Source organism: Eublepharis macularius, chromosome 4 (assembly GCF_028583425.1).
Source record: "Eublepharis macularius isolate TG4126 chromosome 4, MPM_Emac_v1.0, whole genome shotgun sequence".
NCBI classification, from domain to species: Eukaryota; Metazoa; Chordata; class Lepidosauria; order Squamata; family Eublepharidae; genus Eublepharis; species Eublepharis macularius.
In genome coordinates, this window is record NC_072793.1 from 27,929,036 (window position 1) to 27,951,655 (window position 22,620).

At 46.4% G+C, this 22,620-nt stretch overlaps 1 long non-coding RNA gene across 2 annotated transcripts; it reads right to left on the bottom strand.

Moving 5' to 3' along the window:
• Positions 1-18,860: 18,860 nt before the first annotated feature.
• On the bottom strand, positions 18,861-21,703 carry LOC129328436 (uncharacterized). 2 transcript variants are annotated; one of them, XR_008596880.1, is made up of 3 exons: positions 19,811-21,703; positions 19,437-19,488; positions 18,861-19,077 (listed from the first exon to the last, which is right to left on the bottom strand). It is a non-coding gene; the product is annotated as an uncharacterized LOC129328436 (long non-coding RNA). The 2 variants fall into 2 exon arrangements; XR_008596879.1 differs by having other exon boundaries at positions 19,437-21,703.
• Between the last annotated feature and the right edge of the window lie 917 nt (positions 21,704-22,620).

Here is a 22,620-nt window from a genome sequence, read left to right on the forward strand (position 1 = left end):
GCGGGCAGGGGGGCTCCGGCCTGCGCCTGGCGGGGCCGAGGAGGGTCTGGCAGAGCGGCGAGGGCCGTCGCGAGCGGGAGCCGGTGCCTGGTGCCCGCGCTGTCCAGGCTCTGCGGCGGGGCTCGAGGGCGCTCGGCTTTTCTTGGCGCACGGACTCGCCTTCTCGTCCCAAACCACAAACATGACGAGAGGGGCACGGAGTGCACGGGGAGCCCGCCGGGGGCGCCGCCAGCCCGGGCGCCGCGTGGGGCGGCAGCAGCCGGCCAGCCCCCGCCCCTGCCGGAGGAGGAGGAGGAGGAGGGCAAGGGGAGGGGAAGAGGCAGAGGAGAGGAGGAGAGAGGCTGGCCTTTCAGTCCCAGCCGGGAGACGTCGCTGGCTCCGCCGGCCTGCCTTTCTTCTCCCCCCCCCGTCCCCTCCCCTCTCGTCCTGTCTGAAGAGACTCGCAGCGGGTGCCAAACGCACCTACCTCCCGCCTAAACTGCCGAGGCGCCGGACTCCAAACTGGAGGGTCCTGTCGGAGCTTGGGGGCCCCCCTCCTTTCCACGGGACCCCGTCCCCCCGGGCTGAGTGTGCGGCACACGGAGAAGACGACCCACTCACCTCGTTGAGGGGGGTGCAGGGGTCGCTTCAGCAAAACAAGAGCCCTGGCGGCCTGGGGCATCGCCGGGGGGGGGGGTCCGACGGCTACAGCCCGCCCCCTCTCGCAGGGATACCCCGCCCAGCAGGAGCCCTGGGGGATTCTCCAGCCCTCCTTCCCCTTGCCTTGGAGTGCCCTTCCCCAAGTACTAGAAAACACCAAGAGTCCAGTAGCACCTATAAGGCTAGCCACATTTGTGGTAGGGGATGAGCTTTCCGCAGCTCACATCTGAAGAAGTGGGCTGCGGCTCAGGAAAGCTCATCCCCTACCACAAATGTGGTTAGCCTTATAGGTGCTACTGGACTCTTGCTCTTTTCTACTGCTGCAGACAGACCCATCCTGATCTATCTCCTTCCCCAAGCAGGTTCGCACCCACACACACCAAAGGGTGTCTGTGAAGGAAATTGGCTTGAGAAGAGTTTGTAAGGACCAATCGCTGAAGTCTGTGAAGAGCTTTGATCCAAATGCCCCCTTTCCAAGAGGGCCTTCACGGGGTGGGAGGGTCTTCCAGTTCCTGCAGATTCCACAACACTCTTCCAGCATCAGAAGGGCACTGCTGATTCAGGCCAGGGGTCCATCATCCTGTGTCTGACAGTAGGCAGCCAAGTACCTCTAGGAATCTCCCAAGCAGGGCTTTGAGGCGACGGCTGTCTCCCATTATATGTTCCAATAATCTTTTATTCACTGACCAATAACACAGATAGATACTGAGAGGCATCTGTCTCTCAACGTGGAGGCTGATGTGCCACTGACAGCCAGCCAGAGGCCAGTATAGTGGCTGATCCCCCTGACTTGCCTGGGATGGAAGAAATGACCCCAAAGTTCTAGTTAAGGCCTACCTGGAGTTCTGTCTCAGGTGCTGGATTTGTTAGGTGTCCAAAGTTCAGGAAGTCAGGCTTTTCATCTATCTGCCATACCAGAGAGGAGCCATAAGAATAATACTTAGGAATGGGTTATGCCAGGTTATGCCAGCTGGTTTTGAAAACTGGATGGAATTGCTTTATAATCACCACTTAATACATAGTTATAAAGGGGGAGGATCAGAGGTGGAGAATAAACTCTATTCTGATTAACTTTGCTCTATTGGTTCTCATTAAATTCTTAGAGAATGATCAAATAATAGGTTTTTTTTAATGTTGCATTTCTTGCATTTGTGGTGTGGGTGCAAACCCTGCACTGGTACATTTCACTTTAATTAGTACATTTACTTTTAGACATGACTTTTTCACCTTGTGTGTTAGTCATATGCACATATAGTACAGACGGTTTAGACGGACTTTTGGTAATATGCAGTGGGTGAAAATGCCATTGGTGGTTTCAGATAATTAGTATCTTGTGCTAGAATCGTAATGTTGGAAGAAATCCCAACTCTCTGTTCTGTGATAAGATACCTTGCGCCAGATGCCTGATGAAAATTTAAGAATAAGGTATCATTGCGCACACACCATGTATCTAAACTTACCTCTCTGTAGTTTTTACTGGAGATTGGTGGGAATATTGGATTCCACTCTGGAAATAGTTTGGCAAGGTTAGAGGTTTTTTTCCCTTCTAGATTTTGCTGGATGAATGCCAGTTCTGCCACCAAACTTACCAGAATTGTCTGGATTCTAACAGTTCCAGATGACATCATACCTTGTCAGCATCAGAGGTCTTTGCCTGCATAGCACAGCCCACAACACTGAGGGAGCCTATACCAGATTTTTGTGATCCTTCAGCAGGGTTCAGAGTAGTGCTGTCATGGACAGAACTGCAAATCAGCTGCCAAATTCCAGTTGTCTCTGGTATTACTTAGCTACATCTCTAGTTTAAACTCATGGCTACTTGTTGTATCTTCAACAGAGTGAATGTTTGTGTTTGCTTGCATCCATCCAGGGCTGTATTATTCATAAGGCGGACTAGGCTGAAGCCTAGGGGCCCCATAGGGACTAGGGCCCTGTTAATTTTTTTTGCTGAGGCGCTGGCCCTTTCCACACGGCTTACCTTGTTCCGGAAAACAGCGAAATCTCACTGTTATCGCATCTTCTCGCGTGATTTTGTGTGAGATTTCGCTGTTTTCTGGAACAAGGTAAGCCGTGTGGAAACGGCCACAGTTACCTAGGCCCTCAGTGGTTAAAGGCACTCTACACTCTGCACTGCAGCAATATGTGTACATATATATTTATCTAAAATTATATATTTTAATAAATAATAAAAATTTTATTCACCTCAAAATATTACAGTATTGAACAATTATACCCCCAAAATGTGCTTTCCTGAAGAGTTCTACTCACGCAATAAAAATATTTTAAAAATTGTGAATAGAATTCTTCAGGAGACCCCCAAAATGGATATAGGGCTATGTACTGTGGTCTAGTACCTATCGTACCAGGGTCAGACTCTCAGCTGTAGTGGGGTGAAGGATTGAAGTGCCAGAGGGGGTCTGAAATACCTGAAAGCCATGGGTTAATATGGCACTGCATCCATCCTTTATATTGTGTGGCACATATTGTGTGGCATCTGGTCCCCGATCACAGGACTCCAAATTAGGTCTTTTCTCATCAAACCTTGCTTGAACAAAATGCTGTACGTTCTTTTTTGCTTATCAATGGTTGCTGGAGGGATCAATGAACAACACCTAAGCAGTGCTCTTTTCTAGGTCACTAACCTATGGAAAGCAGCCAAAAGCCATCTAGATGGAGGGATATTATTTTCTGGCACCTCCCTGGGTGCTATTCTTTTTCTTATACTATATTCACTGTATTTACCTTCCGCTATCATGGTACACCAGCCAATGCTGCACACCTCATGACAGTAAGTCTTGTATAGTGGTTAGAGTGTTAAACTAGGATTAGGGAGATCCAGGTTCATATTGATATGAAATTCATCAAATCAAATCGAAGCACTCACTGCCTTTCAGCCTCATCTACCTAAAAGGGTTATTGAGATGATAAAATGGAGGTGTGGATTACTTGCGGCTTTACATAGGATGACTTAGGGCCAAACTACATGAAACGCATATTTTGATGAGTTGGACCCCTAAGCAAATAATTCTCCTCAGGACGATTTTGGCTCAGGAAAATGGTGCAGGGAGGAATTTAAGAGCCCCTCCTCCCTCCATGCCACAGTTCCAAGCTGAATTGGGCACCTACAGACTTTTTAAACAACATTCCCTGTAGCTGCTGTGTGGCTACAGGGAAAATGAGCTAGAAAAGCAAAACTGAACCTGGACCTAACTCAGTTTGGCCCTTGTATAATCCTAAAAAATGTCTACTCAGAATCCTACTTGGGTCTAGTCAATGTGGCTTACTCCCAGGAAAGTTGTCTTAAAATTGCACTGCAGAACTTACTGGAGAAAAGACAGGGCAAATGTGTTCAATGGATAGGTTCCACTGAAGCCAGCACTATCAAGCCAATTCAGGCAGAGCCCATTCTGTTAAAACAAAAAGTGCTAAGCCTGCAACCCTATACATGTTTACAGGGCTTTTTTTCTGGGAAAAGAGGTGGTGGAACTCAGTGGGTTGCCCTCGGAGAAAATGGTCACATGGCTGGTGGCCCCGCCCCCTGATCTCCAGACAGAGGGGAGTGTAGATTGCCCTCTGTGCCACTCGGTGGCGCATAGGGCAATCTAAACTCCCCTCTGTCTGGAGATCAGGGGGCGGGGCCACCAGCCATGTGACCATTTTCAAGAGGTTCCAGAACTCCGTTCCCCCGCGTTCCCCCTGAAAAACAGCCCTGCATGTTTACTTGAGGAGTTGGTCTCATGAATCTCAGTGGGACTTCAGCATACTTAGGATTCTGGCGCAGTTTTCCCCTTCCCCTTATACTAAAGATCATTATTTTGCATTCTGAGGACTTCTGGAAGTCTGTGTTTTGTGTCACTATTACGAATCCAATCTTTTTGGCATCTCAGATTTCCATTGCCCCATAGCTCTTGTAACAAAGAATTGTTCCGTCCTAGTTTTGGAAAAGCATCCCCAGCCATCAGTTGGGTAGCCACATACTCCGTTTCAAGCACAACCAAGATATTGTTAGAATCATTTCACGTGGCTAAGTACAAATCACGTTCATCAACAGCAACCCACACGCCTTTTCTTACACTATACCCCATTACCTCTGGGATAAGTCCCAAAAGAGAGTCCAGTTTTGCTTGTGTTCTTATTTTTTATCGCAGATTTGTTTTATTTTACTGGCTTTTCCTGTAATAATAAATGACTGACTGCTCGTGTTCTTTAATTCAAGTTGATCACACTTGGGTGGACTTCATAATACTGGGGAACATATGTGGAAAAGTTTAGGGTGGTTCATAAACAAGCTAAAAATCTAAGAGGTGGAAGAAATGTGAATTGCAAAGGGTACATCGACCTCTTCTTGATGAATTCATCCCTCTTTGTAGAACTGTAATGAGCTCCAGGTTGTATTCTCTTCCCCTTCTCTATGCCCTGATGCTTTTAATTTTATTCAACTATTTCAAATTAGAAGTGGTGCTGGATATGAAATGTGACCTTTAACCTCTTTACAACCGTTCTGATTATTATACGCATTTAGAAATTGGAGGCATCACTTGAATCCTGCAATATGGATAATTCAGCTCAAGTTACTTCAAAGAGTCCAGTTCTTACAGATGTAATACTGTTCATAGAAGGATGTGCCACTTTCAGATGCATAATAGAAAACAGCTGTATGTTTCAGACAGAGAATGGGGGCCATCCCAGATCCAAAATTGATGAGGAAACAAGCCCTTGGCTGAGCTGGCCTTTTAAAATAAGTATGTCAGATGACATCCTTGAGTTTCTGAAAGAACCAACTTGTCCTTTAAAAAAAAAACTGTATTATGTAATCACAAGATGTCATTGCTGTAGTAGTGATTCTTCCTTTCTTCCTCCCTCCCTCCCTCCCTCCCTCCCATAAGCTCTGCTAGATCCAACCAGTGGTCCATCTATCTAGCCCAGCATTCTGTTTCACACAATACAGTTGCCCTGTAGGCTCAATAGGGTCTATAGGCCAGGGTCTTCCCCTTGATGTTACCTCTTAGCCATGGGTGAAAGGTACTTAATTTTTCTTTATCAGTACTTCTTTATCAAAGAAGATAGAAGGTACCAATTTGACTATTTTCTTGCACATGTAAACATGAAGTTGCCTTATAGGGGGAAGGCTGGAGCCCCTCTTTCCACCACAGCCAGGGCTCATTTCGAGGGGGAACACGCAGTTCCCCCAAGAGGTCACATGTCAGGTGGCCCCGCCCACCTGACTCTCAGCCAGTTTGGGCCCGTTTCAGCTTGGATTGGGGCCGAAACGGCCCAGATCAGGCCTCTGACGGGTGGTGGATCACTCTCTCACTCAGCAGCAGCCCGATCCTGACCATTTTGGGCCCCTTTTTGGCCATTTTGGGCCCAATTTCGGCCCTGAATGGCCAGGATTGGGTCCAAAACAGCCAGGATAGGTGATGTCGGGGGTGTGGCATACGCAAATCAGTTATGCTAATGACACACTGCCGATGATGGCAAGGGGTGTGGCATATGCTAATGAGTTATGCTAATGAGTTCCTCCAGCTCTTTTTCTATTAAATGACCCCTGACTACAGCCATCGTCCCAATCTCAGTCAGGCCTCTGAGGTGCTTTAGAATTAAATTCCTTTGGGGAACTCAAAGTTAGTGTCAGGCTGTAGTCCCTGAGAATATCACATATTAAATGTAACGGTTTGTTTGGGCCTTGGTTCCCCAATGATGTTCCCAAATACCTGCCTGTTTAGAAGAAATTACTGGAAAAATTACATTATATAATAATTACAATACTGGTCTCCTACAAGACTATTGGTCATACAAATACTTTAAAAACTGTAATGCAAGAGATTAATGTTATGTTTAGTGCCTCCCAATTTTCTAAATAACAACAAAACTTGTTGTTAAACAATTTTTTGTTAAAACCTACAGTTAAATCAAACAATTTTTAGTCAAGATTTCTCTTTTTTACTTATACCACAAAGAAGAGTTATGACTTATGATGGATATGGACCAGCTTTTCTTTCTTTATTTCTTTAAAACATTTATAAGGACAACAACAACAAAGGGGGGGCAATACCCTGCAAACCAAGGAGATTAGAACAACAGAAAAAAATTTAATTGTAGAAAATAACTTAAAATATGGATTAAAAAAACACCAGTATAAAATTTAATTAAAAATACATAAATTAGATTAAAAACCATATGGTTCTACATATATGTACTAAAACCTTGCATATAAATAAAATAAAATAAAATCACTAATATACAGGTATAATGGTACAACTCATTGCCATATGTTGGCGCCACGCTGGGATCTTCTACATCCTATATTAGCCCAACTTTCAGAGTTTTCTGATGATTTTAAGGTTCAGTTCCTGCTTGACAACCCAGATGGGGAAATAACTGAAATAGTAGCTAAGTTTCTCTACAGTGCCATGGCTATATGCCCTGACAAGTAATATTCTATACTGATTTTTCTGCACTGCTGCCCTGTTCCTATCTGTAATTTTAATCTCATTCTGTATGGAGTCTCTGTATTTAAAATTTTACATTTTATATATGCCAATAAAGGCTTGCTTGACTTGACTTGCCATATGTACAGAACTAATAAAACTGGATGTGTTCCAACCCAAAGGCCTTCCGCAATGGTATGAATACCACAGATAGCACCCCATCAATAAAATACATAAATTAAACATACATGACCTAGCACACAATGAATGCCAAGATGAAATTGAAAATAACATGGAGTGAATTCCTTAAAAATACTGCTCCAGAACAGCATGAAATAAAGTCAGGGCAATGTATCATATCAGGAGTTGTAATTCCTTTTCCCATAGCCAGGTCAAGAATATAAAATTCAAGATGGGGTGCTGAATACTGACCAAAGATAAAACAGAAATGCTCTTTCTGGGTGCCATTAATTGTATTTACCCTCACTATCATGGTACACGCGGAGTTAATTCCTTAGAATTCTGCCCCAGAATTTAAGTCATCTACAAAACAATCATCCTTCTAAACCTCTCTTCTCAATAGTTCTGTTTTACCAGTCCTCTGAAACTGCAACAGAGAACCAAGCTACAAGTGATGACTGACACAGGTTGGACACTTGTCAGCTTCCCTCAAGTGTTGATGGGAAATGTAGGCATCCTGGTCTTGCAGCTTGGCTCTCCATTTAATTGTAGTTTACAGAGTGGCAGTCTATGGGAGGGAGAACATGTGGTCAGGAGGGGAGTGCAGGCGTCGGGCTCTCACTGGGCATCCCCCTCCCCTCTGCTGGGTGTGTATGGGGGTGTTTCTGTAAACTTCAATTAAATGGAGAGACAAGCTGTAAGACCAGGACGCCTACATTTCCCATCAAAACTTGAGGTAAGCTGACAAGCGTGCAACCTGTGTCAGGCGTCACTTGTAGCTTGGCTCAGAGAGAAAGATATTCTGATTTCCTCCGTAAGTCTATTCCATAGCACAGGAGCAGCCACAGAAAAAGCCTATGAACCACAGCAACAGAACATACCCTGTTAGTATTAGTATTAGTATAATTAATTAGTAAAGTATTAGTAAAATTAATTTGATAAGTATGTTATTAATTTTGAGAAGAAATATCAGTAAAACTAATATAGTATGTATAGATTATAGAGTAATTAGGGCTTAGAGTAAGGATTGCTATGTAGGGATGCTTGATTGTCTAATATAGGATATATTAAGTAATAAAGGGGGTAGAGGGTTGGAAAGCTGTTGGAAGTCAAGAAGGAGGGGGGAAAGGGTGGGGGTTAGGTTAGATTAAATCAGATAGGGTTTAATTGAAATATTGTTTGAAATTATGCTCACCAATAAAAATTGTTTTTTTAAAAAAAAAAACAGAACATACACCCTGCAGGGGTTGGAAAGATCAGGCGGCTTTGCTGTGCTGAGTGAAGCTGCTTTCTGGGCTTACACAGAAGGAGGTGGTGCTTCAGGTATGTGGGCCCCAGTTATAAAGGGCTTTAAAAGTAAGCACCAGCACCTTGAGTTGAACGTGGAAACCAACAGGTAACCTATGCAAGGATGGTAAAATGGATATAATATGGTCTTCCGTGATAACAGGTGGGCTACTGTGTTTTGCATGCAGTTCCCTAATCATTTTCAAGGGCGTTCCCAGCTGTATATTTCCTGTCTTACTAGAATTTCGGATCAGCATAAACATGGTGAACGTTTTAGCATCTTTCAGCACCACAGCTGGAGGAACCAAGAGAAGGTCTTGCACTCCACTCCATGAAGCCATCCTATGCTGCAGGTCGATAAAACAGGCCAGGCAGCAGATAAGCTGCCCAGGAGCCTCTGGTAGAGGCTGCTTCCAACAGCTCACAGCAAACTGATGGGAAGGAGGCACCTGAGGTGAGAATTTCAGTTGGCTGCACCAGCTGTCAAAAGCCCAGCAATAGCAGGAGGCATCAAGTTGGCTGGCTGGAAATGTAGAGGCCTTGAGGTCATGGGTAGCCAAAGGCCAAGGAGAGGGAGCAGGCCAGGGTGTGAGATCACACCCCCCCCCTTTACTGAGGTATTTCCCCCAGACTGGATGGGAGAAAGGGAAATACTAGAGGGTGTGCTACTCTTGAACTTCAGCCCAAGTGGCGTCTGACATTTCTATAAAAAGGTAGAGCACCAAGCTAAGAAGTTGTATAGCACTATACTTGAAAGGCCGTTGTATAGTTTGAGGGTATCAACCATGTTACATATTTCCTACTTTTGGCTACGTTTTCATTACTAAAGCTAATATTTTAAAGAACCTTAACAAAACTGAAATATCAGTAACATGACGCATTTGCACTACCTGTCTTGCAGCTGTACTGGTGGACCAGCTTTCGTTATAAAGGACTGCTGTGGAGTTTGCAGGTGTAGATATGATCTGTTACTTTCTGAAGAGCTTCTCCACAAGGAATTAATATAATGACTTTATTGCCTGGAATGGCAATAAATAGTGAGTCTTTACAACTCACTAAAGCAAAGGTTTATATATTGCTCCTCCACTAGTTTATATGCACTATGGTTATATCCAGGGCTCATTTCGAGGGGGAACGCACAGGAACGCAGTTCCGGCAGTTCCCCAAAAAGGTCACATCACATGTCAGGTGGCCCCGCCCACCTGACTCTCGGCCATTTTGGGCCCTTTTCGGCCTGGATTGGGGCCAAAACAGCCCGGATCAGGCCTCTGATGGGTGGTGGATCACTCTTCTGCTCATCAGCGGTCCGATCCTGACCATTTTGGGCCCATTTTCAGCCATTTTCAGCCTCTTTTTGCCACTTTGGGCCTAATTTCGGTCCTGAATGGCCAAGATTGGGTCCAAAACAGCCAGAATAGGTGATGTCAGGGGGTGTGGCATATGCAATTCAGTTATACTAATGACACACTTCTGGTGATGGCAAGAGGTATGGCATATGCAAATGAGTTATGCTAATGAGTTCCTCCAGCTCTTTTTCTATGAAATGACCCCTGGTTATATCATCTGGAATTTTGTAACGCCTCTCCTCATTCCTCGAACTGGAAATCTTGTGTTATATAGCTAAAGAGCTGTTAAGTTTGACAGGTGGGGAAAGGAAAGGGATGGAGAATCCCTTTCCCCTACAGGAAAGGGATGGAGAATTCTAGTTACATCCCCAGTCCCGCTTCCCAGCCTGAGTGCTGCCACTCATTCAACAACTTCACTTTTGCATGGTGCTGAGAAAGCAATTCCTCTACCTTCATTCTGCCTCGTGATTCCCTCTGGTAAGGGCATTCAGTCTCTCCCCCGCATAGAGATGCTCAATGGCAGAAGTAGATAAAACTCTAATTAAAACAAAAGTCCAGTGGCACCTTAAAGAATAACATTTATTTAAATATGAGCTTTTGTGCGTCATAGGCTATAGCTAACTTCTTCAGATATGGGTGGAAATCAAACTGAGAATCCTTCTTATGGGGAAAATTACAAGGTTGAGGGGAGGACGAGTTAAGGCAAAGAGTGAATTCCGTCACGAACTGTAAATTCTCTGTATGGGGGGAAAAAACCCATTCAACTCCAACCATCCAGAGTCCACCACTTCAGGCAAAGCAGAGGCTAGGACCTGGCCTGCTTTTTAAAACCCAAATATGACCTCTACACCTTGCGGAGAAGCTAAAGAACACTTTAACTCCTCAAGCAAGAAGCTCTACGTCATCTTTGTCCCCCTCCTCCTCACTCAGACTTAGTTCCTGCATTTCTTTTGATATGTGGTGGTGGAGAGTGCCCTCAAGTCAGAGTTGACTTCCGGCACAGAGCTATAAAAACCAACCATGAAGAACTGTTGAGTGCGGAAGCAACAATTCGGAATCTTCCTGCCACTGTGACCATTGCCTTGTTATCTGCGACTCTCCAGACCATTGCCTGACGCTGCCAACATCGTGCTCATGGACCTACCGGTGACTGACCTTTGGACCTACAGACCTTGCTATTTGGACCTACCCTTGGACGAGACTACAGATGGCTTTTGGCTTTGTGCCCTAACCTAGGAATGGACTTTGACCACACTGCTTGGGTCGGCACCTGGGCCTGCCTCATGCCCCGCCTTGACAGCGTAGCCTGTGCCGCCCCGGCCTGGCCTATGACAGGAGTGAAGGAGGGAAAGCTGAAGATGGTAAAGGCAGATAAAGGTAGTATTGTATACTGGAGATTAACAGCTCTTTATTATAATAAACACCTTTATTGGATACTGGAAGCAGAGAAACTGAAGACTCAGGCTCAACAATAACCAATTTATACTTGCAGAAACCACTCCCACTTTTACAACAACCAATACAATGTAAGCAGCTAGAATCCTTTGTTTGCATGGTCTATATACAAGTATCTACTTTTGAGCACAGCAATTGGACTACAAAGCAACAGTTCTGATTGGCTGTGCCGGCACCCAAACACCAATAACTTCGTAGGCCCCCGGAGCCTTGTTCTACTCAAGCGATACATAACAGGTTAGCTCATGGGCGGGAAGGAGAAGGAAGCAGGAAAAGGGAAGAGTCTGTGGGGGCTGCCAGGGAAGGGAAAGAGAAAACAGTGAGGGATAAGAAAATGAGATGCCCTCCACAGGTCCTTGTGGTGGGTCCTCGGCTTGTACTGTTTTCGTCCAATTATCAATACTTTTAAAAAAGTGGAGAAAAATATAGGTTTTTCTTTTTTTGTCTTTTTGTCATCATAGCTCAGACAACATTATGTGAATTCAAAGTGAATGCAAGCTGTATTTTCAAAAACTACTTTTTATGGGGCTTGAGTGTAGGCTTTGATAGGGCATTAGTGTCAGACTAGATTATCATGATGTAAGAACACAAGAACAGTTTTGCGGGATCAGACCAAGGTCTTATCTAGTCCAGCAGGTTCCTGTTTCTAGCAGTGACCAAACTCCAAGAAGTTTTCTGCTGCTCCTTGTCCTCAAGATTTCATCTGAACTGCTTCTGAGCATGGAAGAGCCATTTACACTCGAGTCATGAATGACTAACAGAAGTTTTGGCAATTTTAAATAGTACTTACTACTCACATTCTTTCAGGAATGTTTGCTTGTCATTCTTTTTGCATTTCTCTCTTTCAGTTCCTTTCTCCATCACTATGAGGATTCCTGCTTCATAGTTTGAGAATTATATGTTCAGGAAGATCATAGAAAATACCCTCTTCAGAGTGTTTCTCCACTAAATAAAATATAGGGAAATTAATAAATAAGATAGAAGTGGTCAGGATGGAAGAGAAATGCAATCCGTGCTGAAGGTCCATGTTGTGAGAAAATGGCTGCTGTGGTTGATGTCAGATCTGTTGAGAATGTTTGCTCCAAGAAAACCATTTTTGGCTTGGGGAATAGCTTTGTGGTTCATCAATACAGTTCCACTGGCTACCACAGATTGACTTGAACCTCTCCGCGGTGTTGCCATCACCTTCCCTCCACCAACCTCACCCCCAACATTGTAGTGTAGAGCCTACTTGAAAATTAAACTTACATATTTCCTTAAATATGCTACCTTATGGAACCAAAACTAGAGCCCAGACCTGAGAGACCTTCATTTTGTGCTTTCATCATCTAACGGTATTGGTAATTACATCTTCTTCTTCTCTTCACTGAATTAGGGCTCATCTTCCCTGAAGAGAGGGTTGGCAGATTTCTTTTTAAACTTAATTTTACTGAGTTAAGACCACCTCTGTTAGTCTCTTGCCATGAAAACCCCACCAGGAGTTGCCATTAAATCAGCTATGACTTGAAGGCAGGATTTCATTTTCAAGATTAGTAACATGTGGTTCAGTGCAGATCTTGTTTTGCTGTAAAAATCTTTTAAAATATCTGAATACTTTCTGTGGAAATTTTGTACATTTCTTTATGCTGATGCAGACAGGCCGAATCATACTATATAAAATCATCTTTCTCTGTTTCAATTGAACTTCTTGTCAAATGGCTTCTAACACTTCACAAAATATAATGTATTTCATGGCTAGTAAGCATTAAGCAGCATCCACTTGTCATATAGTTACGCTGTTTTTCTTTTAACAAAAATACAATATATTTATATGCTACTTTTCTACCCCAAATGGGAGGGAAGCTATATGATATAGCACATAACTTTTACACATTATGCAGTACAGAGGCTGGTCTGGGTCCAATACAATCACTTGTGAGTTGTGGTTCTCTTCAACTCCAACATGTGCGTTGCTGATTAGAATCAGGACAATGGCACATATGGAGAAGGGCACCATTTTCCCAGCCTGAAACAGCTTGGAGAGGCACTGTTGGGGAAATCCATGTGTATCCCAGAGAAGATGTAGATTTGCAGGCCAGAGCTGAATGGGGGAGGAGAGTGGGAGCAAGGCAACAAAAACACAACAGACAACAGTGTTGGAGTTGAAAGAGGCTACAGCTTTATTGATATTACAGCTCATGGAGCATTGGTGCTGCATAGGGCACTGATCCAAACATCAGCTGACCTGCCTGCCAGCCCATGACCCCCATGCCCCCTCAGACCATTTCTGAGGGGGGGAACCATGGGATGACAGTTGGTGGGATGCCACGTGAGTGTACACCCGTGTGGATTCCCTGCCACTTGGGAGTGAGGCAGATCGGAGAGCCCCTGAGCTGGGCATGCACCTGCGATGCCTCACTCCCCTGACCCCATAATAGGGAAACTGAACTTGCTGGCCCTGTTTCCCCCCAAATGGATCGATGCCCAATGCCCGATCCATCTGCTCGCTCCAAAGTTGTGACAAAAGGGAGGGCTGGGCAGGATGCTGGCCAAGAGCCAAGTGCTGGGCAGGGGCCAGCTCCTCTGACCAGGGCTTGCGGCGGATGTGCACAGTCTGTGCCTCCTAGGTCCTCCGCACTTCCCTATCCCTCACTGCAACATGGTGGCCACCGTGCTCTCCCCATCCTCCTCCCCCGCATGGCCTGCAACCTGGGCCCCAAGGAGTGTCTGGGGGCTAGTGTTTCCCCAAACAGTACCTTCCGGGGACTATATAAACTCCTCATTGTCTTTTAGAACCATTCAGCTCCTTAAAGTGAATTTTATCAGTTACAACGAATTCTTTACATAGAAATGTTAGTTTTCTTGTCTCTATATGAGGACTGGCTTTAGCTATAATACATAATAATAAATTTTGCTCCCCTCCCCTATTTTTGTAAAATAACCCATCTCAGAGAATGTTGGAAAGGTTGTATGAAAAGGAATCTAGCATGGTCTTGTGGAGTTAATGTCAACTCTGTTGCTGAACGTTTGAGGACTTCATTCTACTCTTTATACTGGAAAGAATGAGTACAAAAAGAAGCAAGAAAGTTTGTATTCTGGACAAGTGAAGTCTTGGGCAATGAGAGTTGACAAAAGCGTTGTCTAATAGTACACTGGCATTGCTTCAGAGCTCTGCATGGAAGTGAAGCAAGCGCCTTAACATGTGGATCACTTGGGTAAGGAATAGGATCTGCCTGAGTCATTTTTGGACACTAGACATATTCCAGGTGCTAAAATACTATTTTAAACCTATGCAGACCCCAGACCCATCTGGTTGAACAGTATGGCCTTAAGGGTGAATTGAAGGGTGCTAACGAGATCCTTGGATGATGGATGGCAGAGCAAGTACTGATGTTGGACCCTAATACAAATCCCCACACTGACAAGATGCCCATTGGGTGTCCTCTGCTCAACATATCCCATAAGTTACTGAAAAGAGTGGAGGGAAGTGCTACCATGTACACTCTTACCTTGAGCCTCTTGAAGGAAAGGTGGAACAAAAATGTAACAAATAAAAATATATAAAATAGGGAGGATGAAATCAGAATAAGGATAGGTGCTCTTTAACTAGGTGATTATGCACAACATGCTAGTATTAGTGCAGAATAGAGGTGCTAGAGAGGCTCTTGCTTCCTAAGTTTCTTTTCTCTCCACTTTTCCATGGGCAAGATTACTATCTAGCTGTCTGATAACCCCTCAAACCTGCTAGTTTGAAGGGTATTCATTCAGTCTAATAACATACCCAGTTTGACCATTTTCTTTCCTAATTAAGAACATTCTTAATTAATTTCTTAATTAAGAGTTGTAAAGAGGAAATTAATCTGTTCATCAATAAAAGTATTCTGAATAAAATATACCATCTTTTTGACACTCTGAAAAAATAGCAATTATTTAAAAAGAAACAGCCCCACCCTGTCCCTTAGTACTTAGATTTAGGAAGATTTATATCTATTTGTGCCTAAATTCACATATAATTCAAAAATGTGTTTTTATGTGTTGGATTATGGCCACTGTTTTCAGTTGGATTGTTATCTCAAATCCAAGTATTCTGGTTTAACATTTATATATTATATGGTGAGTTTCAGAACAGTGTGCCTTTTTTAAAGAAGCAACCATACAAAGATGCTTTCAATCTTATGTTTAGCTTGTGTTTCATATTACTACTACAGAGAATATGTAGGTTGCAATCCTGCTATTTTAACACTAAAAATTCAGTCTGCCCAAACCATAGCAGAGTTAACATAGTAGATTTATTAGATTTTTTAAATATGGGAAGTTTTCATAGTTTCCTTTTTTTCTTATTCAAAACAGCCAACAAATTTCCATATTGTGAGAATATACACGTCAACAAACATAGGAAGCACCATATTCATATGCAAATTAGTCAGAAATAAAATTTATTACCATGGAAGAAAATACAGCAGTACATTCTAGCAAGGGCATTTTGAATAGGTAAGCAGCAATGCAAATTCTAGCAGCTTTATAATATCAACAAATGCACTATCAGATTTTTCTATTTCCTGAATATGATTATAATCATACTTTGCATTTATATAGTGCTTTGTGAGTGTTCAAAGCAGTTCAGACATACAATCCTAGTAACTTTCCAGCCGCATTGCAAGACAGGCCAACAAGACAAGCTAAGCACTCTCCTGAGAAAGCTGGATTTCTCCTGAGGGATGGTATGAGGCAGGGAAAAACCTTTTCTTATGACAAAAAAGTAGAAAACAGGTTGTATGGAAAATATCTACTGAGAATGTGGAAGGAAGATAGGCAAAAGGAATAACCAGAATATTGCTGGTGGTGTCTTTTTTCCTTGGCTGTCATCCAATTTCAGAGAAGTTCTGTGGCTGATATTGCAAGCATTGCATTAGAGTCACAGGAGTAATTGCTACCAGTGGATAACACTAGTAGTAGCAAAGTCTGGCTGTTTGTGTAAATGCATGTGAAATGTCTGTGCTCATTTTCTCAAGAATCGCAGCAATAGTTAGAGAAAATGACTGCTATTAACTGGTGTTTTGCTTTTGTGGTAGTAAGACAGTGTGTCATGAGGGGTAAGGGAGATATTGAATGAATTCTGGGGACACTGCCATGCAACACACGTTCCCCGGAGGGTGCTCCGATTATATGATAAAAACTTGCTGGTGGTCCCAGGCCCCAGGAGGCTTGTCTGGCCTTGACCAGAGCCAGGGTCTTTTCCGTTCTCGCACCAACCTGGTGGAACTGTCTGTTGAGGCCCAGGCTCAACAAGATTTATTATCTTTTTGCTGGGCCTGCAAGACAGAGATGTTCCACCGGGCACATGGTTGAGGCTGGGTTATGGATGCGCCTTCCAGCCAGCCACCTGAGGAGGGAGAATGTAACCCCTTCCAGTTTTTTTTTCTTTCCCATCTGTTGGGCCATTGCTGTCCCTCACCTCCCGATAGAAACCTCTCAGAAATAAGTAATATAGCTCTTTTTACTGCTGAATTGTAAGTTTTTATAGTTTTAAATGGTAATTTTTAATGTAAATTCAAACCATGTTGTTATCTGCTCTGAGCCCGCTTGCAGAAAGAGCAGACTACAAGTTAAATAAATAATAAACAAAATAAGAATAATTTCCCTAAATGGATACCACTTGGGGAAAGGCCAGCAATAATTCAAATGTCATTGCTTGCTTGTCTATCTCAAAACCATTTGGTACAATTTGAAATCTCTTTTGCAGAAAGCAGGGGTAATATTATCAAATCTGTGTAATATCTCCTGTACTCCATTTTAAGAGCACCCCATTTCAAGTGTGAGGGATTGTGGTTCAGTGGCAGAGCATCTGTTTTACATGCAAAATGTCCTAGATTATCAGCGCAATCCTATGGCCGGCCCCAACGCCGACGCGGCTGCACTGGTGGTGTGGCGGCGCCGCCGGGCCGGATCCTGTGCCAGCAAAGTGTGGCCGCAGCGGCGCCCGCAGCGGCGCAGAGATGCAATTTTGGAGAACCAGAAAGTGTTGTGGGCGGGTCTGATCCACGGCCGCCGCCAGGCGCAGCCAAAGGGTGCTGTTCCTGACAAGCGTCAGGGGGAGGGGCCAGGAAAGGCGCAGCCTATGGGCAGCACGCGATCCCGGCCAGGCCCCAGAGCAGCAGGCAAACCGCGCCCATGCTGGCAGACTGCCTCGGCTCGTGTGTCGGGCGGGGCTCGCAGTCGGGAAGGAGAGGGGTGGGCGTAGTCTGAGAAGCCTTTCCCCCGTTTGCCCAATGTAGCACCAAGTCCCTGGCGGCCGCGTCCAGAGAGGTTGGCATGGGACTGGCAGGCGCCCTGCCATGAGGAATCCAGGGCAGCAGCCAGTCTCTGGCAGCAGGGGACAGCCCCCAAGTGGTGCCGAAGGGGAGGGCTGGCCTGAGGCCGCCACCAAGAGGCAGACACAGCGGGCCTGCCCCCTCGTCCCCATCCCAAGGCAAAGAACACAGACACCCATTGCACAGAAATCAGCCTTTATTATTATATCATCCCACCTCCCCCAGCAGACGTGAGGAAGGGGAGGCGTGTAGGAGAGCCGTCTGTGCAGCAAAACACCCCACCCCACCCCCAAGGCGGCAGCGGCGGTCACCGGCGAGGCCGGCGGCCGGACCCCCTTGGCCGTCCACGGGCCCGGCCTCTCGCACGCAACTGGGCCCGAGGGAGGGGTGCCTCTGGGGCAGGTGGAGCTGCTGCAGCGGGTGGGGCCGGAGGGTCGAGGATGGCGACGAGCCGCCCGAGCAGGGCTTCGGCACGGACTTGAGAGGCACACCCCACCCCTCCCAACAACCATGGCCTGTTGGCGTGGGAGGCTGGCAACTGCTCCACGGGATTGGATGCGAGGCAGGACGCCCTGGGGTGGAAGGTGTTGGAATGACCAATGGGGCTGCTGCAGACGCCCGAGGGGCTGGACCCACTCTGGGAGGCGGCCGCTCATGGGACTGTGTTGCTGGGGCTGCGGCTGCGATGGGGGCGACCCTCCCCAGGCGCGCGAGACCTCCTGCCCGGGATATGGCATCCACCTGCCACCACCCTGGATTCTCCATTGGTGGGGGCTAGGGTTCCAGCGAGCGGACCGTTTGCCCTGCCATCTCCCGCCCCCTTGCAGCTGCAGCTCGCACCACCCTCTCCCTGGCTTATCGTGTGCCAGCTACTCTCCCCACCGGGGATCCCCGCTCACATGCCCCGCCCCAACCCTCTACCTGGCCATAGATACAGGGGGGTTAGCCGTGTTAGCCTGTGGTAGCGAATTCAAAAAGGGTCCCGTAGCACCTTTACAACTATCCAATTTTATTGTGGCACAGGCTTCTGAGAATCAAGTTCTCTTCGGCAGATGGGTGGTACAGACACTGGTCAAATACAGAGGAGGAGGGGGGGAGGAGGGAGGGAGGGGGCGGGGAGGCAAGACGGGGTGTGTCGGATACATTTGTGGCAATGTGCAGGTGGGGAGATGTGACGGGAGTGTTGAGGGAGGGGCGGAGGACGAAGTCAGACTCGCAGACACAGAAAACAGTTGTTGTACATCTCGTTTTATTGCACTGGAAAGAGCGGGCTTGCGTTTAGGCTGGCGAGGGAGCTGGAGCATTCCACACAGCCCTCCTTCCCGCTCGGAGGGGCGGGGCTGGGATGCAGGCTGCGGCGCGACGGTGCTTCCTGGGCTGCAGCCAACCGTCCGTCAGAGATGTTTGGGGAGGGCGGGGCGCGGGGGAGCAGCCATGCCCTGGACGTGCCTGTGGGGGAAAAAGACACGTGTGGGCTTTGCCTCATTCCACTGGCAAGGCAAGCCCCACACTCCGCCATCCGGGGGGGGGGTTGCACATGGTCGAGGGCAGCAGCTGATGCATGACGGTCTGGTGAGGATGCACTCGGCCTTGGCAAGCCTTTACCTTTAAGGGAGAGAATGAGCTGGTCACAACAAACACCTGGCCACATGTGGTTTTCGAGGCGCCTGCCTCTGAGGCAGCCAGGGGCGGCCATGGTTGCCCCCCACCCCTGCTGGGCCTCACCCAAAGCGGCAAGTGAGCGGGTGGGTTCAGGTGAATGGGCGGTTTGCGCTAATCTGCGGAATGCCCCCCCACCTCCTCCTTACCTGTCAGCGCTCCGTCGGTCATCACCAGGTGGGAGCGCCAGAGTCAGGGCACCTGCAAGGAAACGGGAGAGCATGCGGTTAATTTGCAAAGTGTCATTCCCTTCTGCCACGGAAGGGTTAGTTTGTTTGTGCTTAGTTAGAAGCAACTAGCATGCATCAGTTAGCTGTGGAGTCATTCTTTCTATCACGGTAGAAAGAGAGTTAGGCAGACATTTGCACCTCTTCCCCTTTATGCGAAGTTCCCCCAGTTTTTCGCAAAGTCCCCGGAGTGAATTCTGCGCCTGCCAATGTGAATGCCCTCAGCCCGTTTCGGTTTTCAAAGGGGCAATGCCACTCAGCAGACGGGCAGAGCCTCCGGCCGAGTGCTCACTTACCTGGGGGTTTGGGTGGCGCTGGCCGGATGTTTTGTAGGGCGCGGTCGCAGGTGATTGGGTGCAGAGAGGGGGGCTCGTCCACGCCGGGCGCGCACGCTGATTGGTCCCCGGGATAGTTCTCATCCTATGCTCCTTCGGGCCATAGGGGCGGGGCGAGGCGCTCAGAGAGGGGGCTGATTTTTCGCCGTTCCATGGACGCCTATGGGCTACGCCTTCTTTTTCCGTGGCGTAGCTTTTTTGCGCCGCTGTGGGCGTTCCCGCTTCTGGAGGAGCTTAGGGAGCGGACTAACTCTGACCCCGCCTTGCTCCCCGCCCCCCCCTGCGTCGGCGTAGGGCTCTACGCCACTTCTGCGCCGCCGCCTGGGCGCCTGTGGCTTGCACCGGTGCTGGCCCGCCGGCGGGCCAGCGCCACGTCCCAGCGCGGGCGGAAGGCCACTTACGCGGGCGTACGGGCTAGATGCGCCCTCGCAAGCCTTAGTTCGGTTCCTGTTCACTTTCCGTGCCCTTCTTAGGATTGGGCTGTAAATCCCTGGTATCTCTAGCCTCAAAGGCTGCAGAGATTATAGACAATGGCCGTCGTCACACGGGCTTTTATTTAGCGCTAAAATGGCGCTATTTCCCAGCAAACACCCACCTTATTCCAACCCTGTAGCGATTTTCTCTCTTCTGCTTTGTGCTTGATAGTCGCGCTATTTTGTGCCTCAGTGTGAAGGCCTCACATCGATGTAGTTCGCCTCGCAACGTCCTATGCCCTCCCTTCAATCCCAGAATCCATTTCTTCCTGCGACTCCCCCTTTTTTAAAATTTTATTATGTCCTTATAACGCCATTAACACTATGCAAACTTTCTGCTGAAGTAAAAATGACTCAATCGCCATGGCAGAGTCTTCAGCGATGGGGATCACGTCAGACAGGGAGTTTTCTGCGGGCAAAGGGCTATTTATATAATTTCAAAGTTGGAAAAACAAAAGGGTCGCAATGTTTTGCTCTAACCGAATGTTTATATGCTGTTATTCCGTTATAGCGGAATTAAACGCCAGAATAATAAAAAAAGGGGGAGGAGCTGCTTCTGCGCAGTTAGAGAGAACAGAACAGAGTGCTTCGGTGTGGACAGCTGGTGGCGCGAAGAGCCGTTAGGTGACCCAAAGAAACGTTACTGTGCCGATAACAGGAAGGACGTTATATGCTGTAAATTTAACGGAAGAGATGCCCGTGTGACGACGGCCAATATTGACATTGAAATGGGCAGTCACAAGTTGCTTCTGATAGGCTTCGTAGGCTGGTGGTTGCAGCAAAACAGGTCACAATGCGCATGTTTAGGATTTGCAAGGTGGGACTGAAAGGCAGATTGGTTTATCCGCCCGAGCGGCAGACATGGCTACTAGCCAGGCTGTCTTTCTTGTCTTGCTGATTGGCTCAACCAGTAGTATGCCGTTGGCTTTGCCTTGTGAAAAAGAACTGAACATGCATGCTCACTAGCCCCCACACAGAGAGGGCTCTTCCGATATTTCAGTCGCTGAGCCAGCCACCACTGGAAAAAACCTCTCACTGAAGATCACTGTTGCCACCTTAGAGTGCATTTTGAAGAAGTTGAATACCTCCCCATCAGAATCTCCAGCCCTGTATTTATGTCAGAAATGGTTCTCAAGGAAGCTCTGCTGCAGCATCGATCAATCTGCACTGCTGCCTGTGGTCTCTGCTGTGCATCCAGCAACTTTTGCTCCTCCTGAAAATCCCCATGTAAAAACCTCTGCAGAAGCATCTGCATCACTGCCCGGATGATCTGCTGTGCATCTCGAATCTGTTGGTCCTCCTGAAAATCCTGGTGTAACCGTATATAGATTTTTTCACATGAAATAGATAATAAGGACTTGATGACATTTGAATTTATGGATTAAGAATCATGAACAACAGAAAAAGAGGGCTCCTTAGAATAAATGAGACTTTGAAAATGATGTATATTTGTTGAGGAGAAAATCGGAAGTCAATTTGTAGTTTAGTTTTAGGAGTTTTTTTCTTCTTTTACTTGTTTATGTATTGTTAGTGTGTCTTTTTTTTAGAATGTTGTTTTTTATCTTCTATTTATTGTCTGTATCTTTTATGTTATTGTTTATAGTCTAAATAAAGAAAAATTCTTCTGAAAATCCTGGTGTAAAAACCTCTGCAGAAGCATCTGTGTCACTGGCTGTTCTGCTGTGTGTCCCGAATCTGTTGTTCCTCCTGAAAATCCTGGTGTAAAAACTTTCACAGCAGCATGTTCATTGCTGCCTGACTACTCTGCTGTGCGACAGGCAACTTTTGCTCCTCCTGAAAAGTCTGGTGTAAAACATCTTCAGAAGCAGATAAAAAGAGAAGACGTTGAGGATTGCTTTTCTTTCTGAGCCTTCTAAACCTGAGAGCCCCACCACTGAGGCAACATGAAACATCCAAAAGGGCTAACATGACTTGATTGATTGACTGGAGTCCTATCCCTTCCTTCAGAGTCAGAGCGGGTCATAACTTCTCAATCACACAAATACAAGAATATAATTACATAAATATATATGTAACTACATAATAACTGCCCTGATCTGCTAGCCCAAGTGAGCCTGATCTCGTCAGCTCTCAGAAGCTAAGCAGGGTTGGCCTTGGTTTAGTAATTGGACGGAAGACCAGGGTTGCAGAGGCAGGCAATTGCAAACCATCTCTGATAATCTGTTGCCAAGAAAACCCCACCAGGGGTTGCCATAAATCAGCTATGACCTGAGGGCACCACACACACATGTAAAAAAATCTGCCCAATTTGAACGGCCTTGAGGAGGAAAAGTAAGA